Source organism: Lolium perenne, chromosome 4, assembly GCF_019359855.2.
Source record: "Lolium perenne isolate Kyuss_39 chromosome 4, Kyuss_2.0, whole genome shotgun sequence".
In the NCBI taxonomy this organism is placed as follows: domain Eukaryota; kingdom Viridiplantae; phylum Streptophyta; class Magnoliopsida; order Poales; family Poaceae; genus Lolium; species Lolium perenne.
This window is the reverse complement of record NC_067247.2, coordinates 174689597-174702270: the sequence shown is the minus strand read 5'-3', so window position 1 is coordinate 174702270 and position 12674 is coordinate 174689597.

Sequence of the window (12674 nt, the reverse complement as noted above, 5' to 3'; positions counted from 1 at the left end):
CGGCGCGCCGCCCTGTTGTGTGGCGCCCCCGTCAGCCTTCCGACTCCGCCTCTTCGCCTATAAGAAGCCCCCTGACCTAAATCTTCGATACGAATAAGCCACGGTACGAGAAACCTTCCAGAGCCGCCGCCATCGCGAAGCCAAGATCTGGGGGACAGAAGTCTCTGTTCCGGCGCGCCGCCGGGACGGGGAAGTGCCCCCGGAAGGCATCTCCATCGACACCACCGCCATCTTCATCACCGCTGCTGTCTCCCATGAGGAGGGAGTAGTTCTCCATCGAGGCTAAGGGGCTGTACCGGTAGCTATGTGGTTAATCTCTCTCCTATGTACTTCAATACAATGATCTCATGAGCTGTCTTACATGATTGAGATTCATATGAGTTTTGTATCACTATTCATCTATGTGCTACTCTAGTGATGTTATTAAAGTACTCTATTCCTCCTCCATGATGTAATGGTGACAGTGTGTGCATCATGTAGTACTTGGCGTAGTTTATGATTGTGATCTCTTGTAGATTATGAAGTTAACTATTACTATGATGGTATTGATGTGATCTATTCCTCCTTTCATAGCTTGATGGTGACAGTGTGCATGCTATGTTAGTACTTGGTATAGTTGTGTTGATCTATCATGCACTCTAAGGTTATTTAAATATGAACATTGAATGTTGTGGAGCTTGTTAACTCCGGCATTGAGGTGCTCTTGTAGCCCTACACAATTAATGGTGTTCATCATCCAACAATAGAGTGTAGAGTGGTTTTATTATGTGATCAATGTTGAGAGTGTCCACTAGTGAAAGTATGATCCCTAGGCCTTGTTTCCAAATACTGCAATCATCGCTTATTTACTGTTTTGATGCATCTTTACTTCCTGCAATATTACCACCATCAACTGCACACCAGTTGTAGACATCAACTATTTTCTAGCGTCGTTACTACTGCTCATATTCATTCATACCACTTGTATTTCACTATCTCTTCGCCGAACTAGTGCACCTATACATCTGACAAGTGTATTAGGTGTGTTGGGGACACAAGAGACTTCTTGTATTGTGGTTGCAGGGTTGCTTGGGGATATCTTTGACCTCTTCCTCCCTGAGTTCGATAAACCTTGGGTGATCCACTTAAGGGAAAACTTGCTGCTGTTCTACAAACCTCTGCTCTTGGAGGCCCAACAATGTCTACAGGAAAAGAAGTGTGCGTAGACATCAGTCATCTACTATTGGGTCGGCCTTGGCTCTATGACCATTCTGTGCAACACAATGGTCGTGCCAATACATATCACTTGGAGCATAAGGGCAAGAAGATTAATTTACAGCCTATGTCACCACAATAAATTGTCAATGAGTCTCATCAGAAGATTGAAGTAAACTTGGAGGATGCACCTTTAGATAGGCGAGAGAATTGTAATATTGTGAGTGATATAACGAAAAGTGAGCGAGTGAATTCCTTAGTTTCATTAGCCACCAAAGAAGACATGAGAGAATTTAGTGAGGATCCTACGGCCATGCCTCTTGTGCTTTTGTACAGGGGTACGGTTTTGGTTTCTAACGACGTGACCCCTCTTCCTCTTGGTGTTTCTAATGTTTTGCAGGAATTTGGCGACGTGTTTCCGGAGGAGGTACCCACAGGACTACCACCGTTGCGAGGTATTGAGCATCAAATTGACTTGATTCCCGGAGCTTCGCTGCCCAATTGGGCGCCATATAGAACAAATCCCGGAGAAACGAAGGAAATACAGAAGCAAGTACAGGCGCTACTCGACAAAGGTTATATCCGCATAAGCCTTAGTCCTTGTGTTGTTCCTGTTATTTTAGTTCCTAAGAAAGATGGTGCATGGCGCATGTGCGTAGATTGTAGAGTTATAAACAACATTACTATTCGATATCGTCATCCTATTACCCGTTTAGAGGATATGCTAGATGAATTGAGTGGTGCTGATGTGTTCTCTAAAATTGATTTGCGTAGTGGTTATCATCAAATTAGGATGAAAGAAGGGGATGAATGGAAAACAATCTTTAAAACAAAATTTGGTTTATATGAGTGGTTAGTAATGCCTTTTGGTTTGACTAATGCACCTAGCACTTTCATGGGACTGATGAACCATGTTTTGCGTGAATTTATTGGCAAGTTTGTGGTTGTGTACTTTGATGACATATTAATCTACAGCCGCAATGAATCTGATCATACTATACATATTCGACATGTTTTTCAAGTGTTGCGTGATAATAAACTCTATAGTAATCTTGAGAAGTGCACATTTTGCAAAGATAAGGTCATATTTCTTTGTTATGTTGTCTCTAAGCATGGAGTAGAAGTAGATGTGTCTAAAATTGAAGATATTCAAAATTGGCCTACTCCCATGAATGTGAGTCAAGTAAGAAGTTTCCATGGTCTAGCTGGGTTTTATAGACGATTTGTGCCCAACTTTAGTACTATTGCTGCACCTTTGAATGATTTGACTAAAAGGGTGTTGTTTTTGAGTGGGAAGCAGCCCAAGATCATGCGTTTGATGAACTTAAGAGATTGTTAACTTCTGCACCGTTACTTGCACTTCCTGATTTTAATAAGCAATTTGAGATTGAATGTGATGCTAGTGGTATTGGAATTGGTGGTGTTGATGCAAGAGGGTCGCCCAATTGCATATTTTTCTGAGAAACTTTCTGGTGCAAAGTTGAACTATCCTATATATGATAAAGAATTGTATGCTTTAATTAGAGTTCTTGAGGTTTGGCAACATTATTTGTGGCCAAAAGAATTTATCATATATTCTGATCATGAAGCTTTAAAATATCTGAAAGCTCAATCTACTTTGCATAAGAGTCTAGCTAAGTGGGTTGAGTTCATTGAGTCTTTTCCATACATTATTAAGCATAAGAAGGGAAAAGATAATATTGTTGCTGATGCTCTATCTAGGAAGAATATGCTATTAACTCAACTTGATGTTAAAATTCCTGGTTTAGAGATACTATGTGATTTGTATGCCACTGATCATGATTTTGCTGAACCATATCGCTTATGTGCTCTTGGTAAAGCATGGGAAAAATATCACATATATGATGGGTTCTTGTTTAGAGCTAACAAACTTTGTGTTCCAGAATCGTCTGTGCGTTTGCTCTTATTGCAGGAATCACATGCTGGAGGTTTGATGGGTCACTTTGGCGTGAGAAGATGCTACTCATGCTAGCTGACCACTTTTATTGGCCAAAGATGAGGCGGGATGTGGACAGGTATGTGAAGAGGTGTGATGTCTACGTTCCCCCTCCTTTCCTGTAGACAGTGTTGGGCCTCCAAGAGCAGAGGTTTGTGGAACAGCAGCAAGTTTTCCCTTAAGTGGATCACCCAAGGTTTATCGAACTCAGGGAGGAAGAGGTCAAAGATATCCCTCTCATGCAACCCTGCAACCACAAAGCAAGAAGTCTCTTGTGTCCCCAACACACCTAATAGGTGCACTAGTTCGGCGAAGAGATAGTGAAATACAGGTGGTATGAATGTATATGAGCAGTAGCAACGGTGCCAGAAAATAGCTTGCTGGCGTGTAGTTGATGGTGGTGGTATTGCAGCAGTAGTAACACAGTAAAACAGTAAACAAGCAGCGATAGCAGTATTTAGGAACAAGGCCTAGGGATTACACTTTCACTAGTGGACACTCTCAACATTGATCACATAACAGAATAGATAAATGCATACTCTACACTTTTGTTGGATGATGAACACATTGCGTAGGATTACATGAACCCTCAATGCCAGAGTTAACAAGCTCCACAATAATGCTCATGTTTAAGTAACCTTATAGTGTAAGATAGATCAACATAACCAAATAGATCACATCAATACCATCATAATGATAATTAACTCCACAATCTACAAGAGATCATGATCATAGCCTACGACAAGAACCACATGGTGCACACACTAGTCACCTTTACACCATGCAGGAGGAATAGATTACTTTAATAACATCACATGAGTAGCACACAACTAGTAGCGATACAAAGCTCATACGAATCTCAATCATGTAAAGCAGCTCATGAGATCATTGTATTGAAGTACATAGGAGAGAGATTAACCACATAGCTACCGGTACAGCCCCGAGCCTCGATGGAGAACTACTCCCTCCTCATGGGAGCAGCAGCGGTGATGAAGATGGCGGTGGAGATGGCAGCGGTGTCGATGGAGGAGCCTTCCGGGGGCACTTCCCCATTCCGGCAGGGTGCCGGAACAGAGACTCCTGTCCCCCAGATCTTGGCCTCGCGATGGCGGCGGCTCTGGAAGGTTTCTGTGGTTTTCGTCAATCGTATCAGGGTTTTCGATCCAGGGGCTTTATATAGGCGAAGAGGCGGCGCAGGAGGGTCGAAGGGGCGACGGCACCATAGGGCGGCGCGGCCAGGGCCTGGGCCGCGCCGGCCTATGGTCTGGGGGCCCAGTGCCCCCCCTCTGGTCCTTCCCGGGTGTTACGGATGCTTCCGGTGAAAATAGGAACTTGGGCGTTGATTTCGTCCGATTCCGAGAATATTTCGTTACTAGGATTTCTGAAACCAAAAACAGCAGAAAACAGGAACTGGCACTTCGGCATCTTGTTAATAGGTTAGTTCCAGAAAATGCACGAATATGACATAAAGTGTGCATAAAACATGTAGATAACATCAATAATGTGGCATGGAACATAAGAAATTATAGATACGTTGGAGACGTATCAGCATCCCCAAGCTTAGTTCCTACTCGTCCTCGAGTAGGTAAACGATAAAAGATAATTTCTGAGGTGACATGCTACCAACATAATCTTAATCATACCATTGTAAAGCATATGAGATGAATGCAGCGATTCGAAACAATGTAAATGCAATGAGTAAACAATTGAATCATATAGCAAAGACTTTTTCATGAATAGTACTTTCGAGACAAGCATCAATAAGTCTTGCATAAGAGTTACTCATAAAGCAATAAATTCATAGTAGAGACATTGAAGCAACACTATCGAAGATTAAGTTTCAGCGGTTGCTTTCAACTTGTAACATGTATATCTCATGGATAGTTGTCAATGCAAAGCAATATAACAAATGCAATAAGCAAGTATGTAAGAATCAATGCACAGTTAACACAAGCGTTTGCTTCTTGAGGTAGAGAGAGATAGGTGAACTGACTCAACAATAAAAGTAAAAGAATGGTCCTTCAAAGAGGAAAGCATCGATTGCTATATTTGTGCTAGAGCTTTTATTTTGAAAACATGAAACAATTTTGTCAACGGTAGTAATAAAGCATATGTATCATGTAAATTATATCTTACAAGTTGCAAGCCTCATGCATAGTATACTAATAGTGCCCGCACCTTGTCCTAATTAGCTTGGACTACCGGATCATCACAATGCACATGTTTTAACCAAGTGTCACAAAGGGGTACCTCTATGCACTTTGTACAAAGGTCTAAGGAGAAAGCTCGCATTGGATTTCTCGCTATTAATTATTCTTCAACTTAGACATCCATACCGGGACAACATAGACAACAGATAATGGACTCCTCTTTTATGCATAAGCATGCAACAACAATTAATAATTTTCTCATTTGAGATTGAGGATATATGTCCAAAACTGAAACTTCCACCATGGATCATGGCTTTAGTTAGCGGCCCAATGTTCTTCTCTAACAATATGCATGCTTAACCATAGGGTGGTAGATCGCTCTTACTTCAGACAAGACGAACATGCATAGCAACTCACATGAAATTCAACAATGAATAGTTGATGGCGTCCCCAGTGAACATGGTTATCGCACAACAAGCAACTTAATAAGAGATAAAGTACATAATTACATATTCAATACCACAATAGTTTTTAAGCTATTTGTCCCATGAGCTATATATTGCAAAGGTGAATGATGGAATTTTAAAGGTAGCACTCAAGCAATTTACTTTGGAATGGCGGAGAAATACCATGTAGTAGGTAGGTATGGTGGACACAAATGGCATAGTGTTGTTTGGCTCAGGATTTGGATGCATGAGAAGTATTCCCTCTCGATACAAGGTTTAGGCTAGCAAGGTTGTTTGAAGCAAACACAAGCACGAACTAGTACAGCAAAACTCACATAAAAGACATATTACAAGCATTATAAAACTATACATCGTCTTCCTTGTTGTTCAAACATCTTACTAGAAAATATCTAGACTCTAGAGAAACCACTCATGCAAACCAAATTTTAACAAGCTCTATGTATTTCTTCACTAATAGGTGCAAGGTATATGATGCAAGAGCTTAAACAAGAGCACAACAATTGCCAAGTATCAAGTTATTCAAGACATCATACCAATTACTACATGTAGCATTTTCCAATTCCAACCATATAATAATTAACGAAGCAGTTTCAACCTTCGCCATGAAAAATAAAAAGCTAAGAACACATGTGTTCATACGAACCAGCGGAGCGTGTCTCTCTCCCACACAAGCATTTATTCAAACAAAAACAAAAACAAGAAACATACAGACGCTCCAAGTAAAGTGCATAAGATGTGACGGAATAAAAATATAGTTTCAGGGGAGGAACCTGATAATGTTGTCGATGAAGAAGGGGATGCCTTGGGCATCCCCAAGCTTAGACACTTGAGTCTTCTTAGAATATGCAGGGGTGAACCACCGGGGCATCCCCAAGCTTAGAGCTTTCACTCTTCTTGATCATAGTATATCATCCTCCTCTCTTGACCCTTGAAAACTTCCTCCACACCAAACTCGAAACAACTCATTAGAGGGTTAGTGCACAATAAAAATTAACATATTCAGAGGTGACACAATCATTCTTAACACTTCTGGACATTGCATAATGCTACTGGACATTAGTGGATCAAAGAAATTCATCCAACATAGCAAAAGTGGCAATGCGAAATAAAAGGCAGAATCTGTCAAAACAGAACAGTTCATATTGACGAATTTTAAAATGGCACCAGACTTGCTCAAATGAAAATGCTCAAATTGAATGAAAGTTGCGTACATATCTGAGGATCATGCACGTAAATTGGCTTAATTTTCTGAGCTACCTACAGGGAGGTGGACCCAGATTCGTGACAGCAAAGAAATCTGGAACTGCGCAGTAATCCAAATCTAGTACTTACTTTTCTATCAACGGCTTTACTTGGCACAATAAAACACTAAACTAAGATAATGAGAGGTTGCTACAGTAGTAAAAAACTTCCAAGACACAAAATAAAAACAAAGTACTGTAGCAAAATAACACATGGGTTATCTCCCAAGAAGTTCTTTCTTTATAGCCATTAAGATGGGCTCAGCAGTTTTAATGATGCACTCGCAAGAAATAGTATTTGAAGCAAAAGAGAGCATCAAGAAGCAAATCCAAAACACATTTAAGTCTAACATGCTTCCTATGAAAAGGAACCTTGTACACAAATAAATTCATGAAGAGCAAAATGACAAGATCAGGAAGATAAAACAAGTATAGCTTCAAAAATTTCAGCACATAGAGAGGCATTTTAGTAACATGAAAATTTCTACAACCATATTTTCCTCTCTCATAATAATTTTCAGAGGCATCATGAACAAACTCAACAATATAAGTATCACATAAGGCATTCTTATTCACATGCATAAAAGTATCATTACTCTCCACATAAGCATAATCAATTTTATTAGTTGTAGTGGGAGCAAATTCAACAAAGTAGCTATCATCAAATATAGGAGGTATATCGTAATCATAATCAAATTCATCCTCCATAACAGGTGGCAACAAAAGACTACTATCATTATAATCATCATAAATAGGAGGCAAAGTATCATCAAAGAAAATTTTCTCCTCAATGCTTGGGGGACTAAAAAGATCATGAAAACCAGCTTCCCCAAGCTTAGAACTTTCTATATTATTATCAACAATGGTGTTCAAAGCGTTCATACTAATATTACTACCAGCATGCAAATAAGATTCCATAGGTTTTTTAATTTTCGCATCAAACAATCCATGTTTTAAATCAGGAAATAGAATAAGAAGATCATTCTTGTCCATTATGCCAAACTAGTGTAAACAAGAAACAAAAAGATGCAATTGCAGGATCTAAAGGAAATAGCTTCGAGTACTTACAGCGCCGGGAAATAGCTTAGTAGCCGAGATCCGGAGTGTGAGTACCTTTTACCTTTCCTCCCCGGCAACGGCGCCAGAAAATAGCTTGATGTCTACGTTCCCCCTCCTTTCCTGTAGACAGTGTTGGGCCTCCAAGAGCAGAGGTTTGTAGAACAGCAGCAAGTTTTCCCTTAAGTGGATCACCCAAGGTTTATCGAACTCAGGGAGGAAGAGGTCAAAGATATCCCTCTCATGCAACCCTGCAACCACAAAGCAAGAAGTCTCTTGTGTCCCCAACACACCTAATAGGTGCACTAGTTCGGCGAAGAGATAGTGAAATACAGGTGGTATGAATGTATATGAGCAGTAGCAACGGTGCCAGAAAATAGCTTGCTGGCGTGTAGTTGATGGTGGTGGTATTGCAGCAGTAGTAACACAAAGAAACAAGAAACAAGCAGCGATAGCGATATTTAGGAACAAGGCCTAGGGATTACACTTTCACTAGTGGACACTCTCAACATTGATCACATAACAGAATAGATAAATGCATACTCTACACTTTTGTTGGATGATGAACACATTGCGTAGGATTACATGAACCCTCAATGCCGGAGTTAACAAGCTCCACAATAATGCTCATGTTTAAGTAACCTTATAGTGTAAGATAGATCAACATAACCAAATAGATCACATCAATACCATCATAATGATAATTAACTCCACAATCTACAAGAGATCATGATCATAGCCTACGACAAGAACCACATGGTGCACACACTAGTCACCTTTACACCATGCAGGAGGAATAGATTACTTTAATAACATCACATGAGTAGCACACAACTAGTAGCGATACAAAGCTCATATGAATCTCAATCATGTAAAGCAGCTCATGAGATCATTGTATTGAAGTACATAGGAGAGAGATTAACCACATAGCTACCGGTACAGCCCCGAGCCTCGATGGAGAACTACTCCCTCCTCATGGGAGCAGCAGCGGTGATGAAGATGGCGGTGGAGATGGCAGCGGTGTCGATGGAGGAGCCTTCCGGGGGCACTTCCCCGTTCCGGCAGGGTGCCGGAACAGAGACTCCTGTCCCCCAGATCTTGGCCTCGCGATGGCGGCGGCTCTGGAAGGTTTCTGTGGTTTTCGTCAATCGTATCAGGGTTTTCGATCCAGGGGCTTTATATAGGCGAAGAGGCGGCGCAGGAGGGTCGAAGGGGCGACGACACCATAGGGCGGCGCGGCCAGGGCCTGGGCCGCGCCGGCCTATGGTCTGGGGGCCCAGTGCCCCCCCTCTGGTCCTTCCCGGGTGTTCTGGATGCTTCCAGTGAAAATAGGAACTTGGGCGTTGATTTCGTCCGATTCCGAGAATATTTCGTTACTAGGATTTCTGAAACCAAAAACAGCAGAAAACAGGAACTGGCACTTCGGCATCTTGTTAATAGGTTAGTTCCAGAAAATGCACGAATATGACATAAAGTGTGCATAAAACATGTAGATAACATCAATAATGTGGCATGGAACATAAGAAATTATAGATACGTTGGAGACGTATCAAGGTGCATTACTTGCAACAAGTCCAAGTCCAAGCTGAAGCCTCACGGTTTGTATACTCCTTTACCGGCACCTACTACACCTTGGGAAGACATTAGTATGGATTTTGTGTTGAGTTTGCCGCGTACTAAGAGAGGCCATGATTCTATATTTGTGGTAGTGGACAGATTTTCTAAGATGTCACACTTTATTGCCTGCCAAAAAAGCGACGATGCGTCGCATATTGCTAACTTGTTTTTCAGGGAGATTGCACGATAACTAGGATCATCTCCTAACGTCAAGCGTTGCCTGTGGATTAGATGGACCACTACTACTACTTCGCTTCCGCTATGTGTGTGTTTGTTGATCATTAGATCAACTATTATTGTAAGTGGGGTTCATGTGATCCGTTGTTGTAATAAGACTATGGTTTGTAATGAATGATGACTCTATGATATCAACTATTATGTCTCGCAAAAACAATCTTCCTGGGATTGCGATGTATGGCATAATAGGCATCTGGACTTAAAAATCCGGGTGTTGACAATATCTTTTCGACCAGAACTCGTCCCGGACGCCTATATAAGTGCCCTGGACGCCCCCTATCTGCTTAAGACCACATTTAAGATAAACCCTAGTTCTTAGTTGTTTGCTCTGCAAAACTATTGAATTCCCTACACCATATTGCTTGATATTGTGTAGATCTGAAAAGTCTTGTGTGATCTGCTGTTCCATTGGGAATTAGACGGTTGCAACTTACCGCTTTGTGGTCGGCGGCTACGTGCGCAAGTGTGTGGAGTTGCGAATATCTTGCAGGGTTGAGAGCTGTTGCATTGGCGACAGGGACCAATCGAGAGATCTCGTTGCGTCATACAAGTTATCATCCACTTCATCAAGTTACCTCGTGATCATCTTCACCATCGTTGCTTACTGAGAAGATCGGGCCACCCGTTATCAAGTATTCGTGCCATTTCAGAGCCGACTACATGACCACACACAAAGGGTACATGTATAACCATGCCCGAGAGAGCTAACCTTGCACATCGATGGACTAATGCACCAGAGCTAGCCATGCATGTTGATGGGCCCCGTGCGACGTGGAGATTTTGCCTCACAGTGGGCCTTGGATCCACTCACAGACGGCTAAAGGGACTCTTGTTCACTTACATGGGGAGGGTTTAAGGCCCAGAAATTAACAGATCCTGCCCATCTGATAACCCCCAAGTGCAGGGGATCACCACGGTACAATTCGATAAGTATTTGAGTGTCAAACCCACGAGGAGCTAAATGTAAATTATATATTCTCTAAAGCCATATAACCCACGTTTATGACATTCTGTGTAAAGCTAAGAGATATGGTGTGTGTGTAGGGATTTACTAGAAACTATAAGTGCTGAAATTAAAATGCAAGCAGTAAAATGCAAGACAAGTAAAGTGCAATAAAGTAAAATGCAATGAGATGAAGTGAAGCGGATTAAATCAAGAGAGGAAGTGTTCATGCAAATTGTTATTTCATTTGTGTAGTTGTCATAATTATTGAAGCTCATTATAGTCTTTTTAGTGCTTCTTCTAGGGAGGATCCATAGATAGGTATAGCCATAAGCATGTGCAAATACACCCCTTATGATGGGTCTAGATCCATTTTCATGTGCAAGTATAGGAATCATTAAGACATAAGTGTCCCATCATAGTCATAAGTTTAAAGGTCCCCATAACTGGTCTCCCCCGTTAACATGCATCTAAGAATTGAGACCAGGTTTCTATCGCTCCCACAATCCCTCATCCTGTCAACATGCAACGAAAATAACCTTATGCGTCCCCTTGACATATGTGTGCACTAATATATAAATACATAAGACTATCATAGAAGATAACAAATACTAGTATGTGATGACACGTGAAGCACACGTTCGTTGGGAACCCCAAGTGGAAGGTGTGATGCGTACAACAGCAAGTTTCCCTCAGTAAGAAACCAAGGTTATCGAACCAGTAGGAGATGAAGGCCACGTGAAGGTTGTTGATGAAGGATTGTAGTGCGGCGCAACACCAGGGATTTCGGCGCCAACGTGGAACCTGCACAACACAATCAAAATACTTTGACCCAACTTAACAGTGAGGTTGTCAATCTCACCGGCTTGCTGTAAACAAATGATTAAACGTATGGTGTGGAGAATGATGTTTGTTTGCAAAGAACAGCAGAGAACAATGATTGCAGTAGATTGTATTCAGATGTAAAAGAATGGACCGGGGTCCACAGTTCACTAGTGGTGTCTCTCCAATAAGAAATAGCATGTTGGGTGAACAAATTACAGTTGGGCAATTGACAAATAGAGAGGGCATAACAATGCACATACATATCATGATGACTAATATGAGATTTACTTAGGGCATTACGACAAAGAACATAGACCGCTATCCAGCATGCATCTATGCCTAAAAAGTCCACCTTCGGGTTAGCATCCGCACCCTTTCCAGTATTAAGTTGCAAACAACAGAAAATTGCATTAAGTACTGTGCGTAATGTAAACAATACAAATATCCTTAGACAAAGCATTGTTGTTTTATCCCTAGTGGCAATAGCACATCCATAACCTTAGAACTTTTTGTCACTGTCCCAGATTCAATGGAGGCATGAACCCACTATCGAGCATAAATACTCCCTCTTGGAGTTACAAGTATCAACTTGGCCAGAGCCTCTACTAGCAACAGAGAGCATGCAAGATCATAAACAACACATATATGATAGATCAATAATCAACTTGACATAGCATTCCATATTCATCGGATCCCAACAAACACAACATGTAGCATTACAAATAGACGATCTTGATCATGATAGGCAGCTCACAATATCTAAACATGATAGCACAAGAGGAGAAGACAACCATCTAGCTACTGCTATGGACCCATAGTCCAAGGATGAACTACTCACACATCAGTCCGGAGGCGATCATGGTGATGTAGAGTCCTCCGGGTGATGATTTCCTTCTCCGACATGGTGCCGGAGGCGATCTCCTGAATCCCCCGAGATGGGATTGGCGGCAGCGGCGTCTCTGGAACTTTTCTCGTATCGTGGCTCTC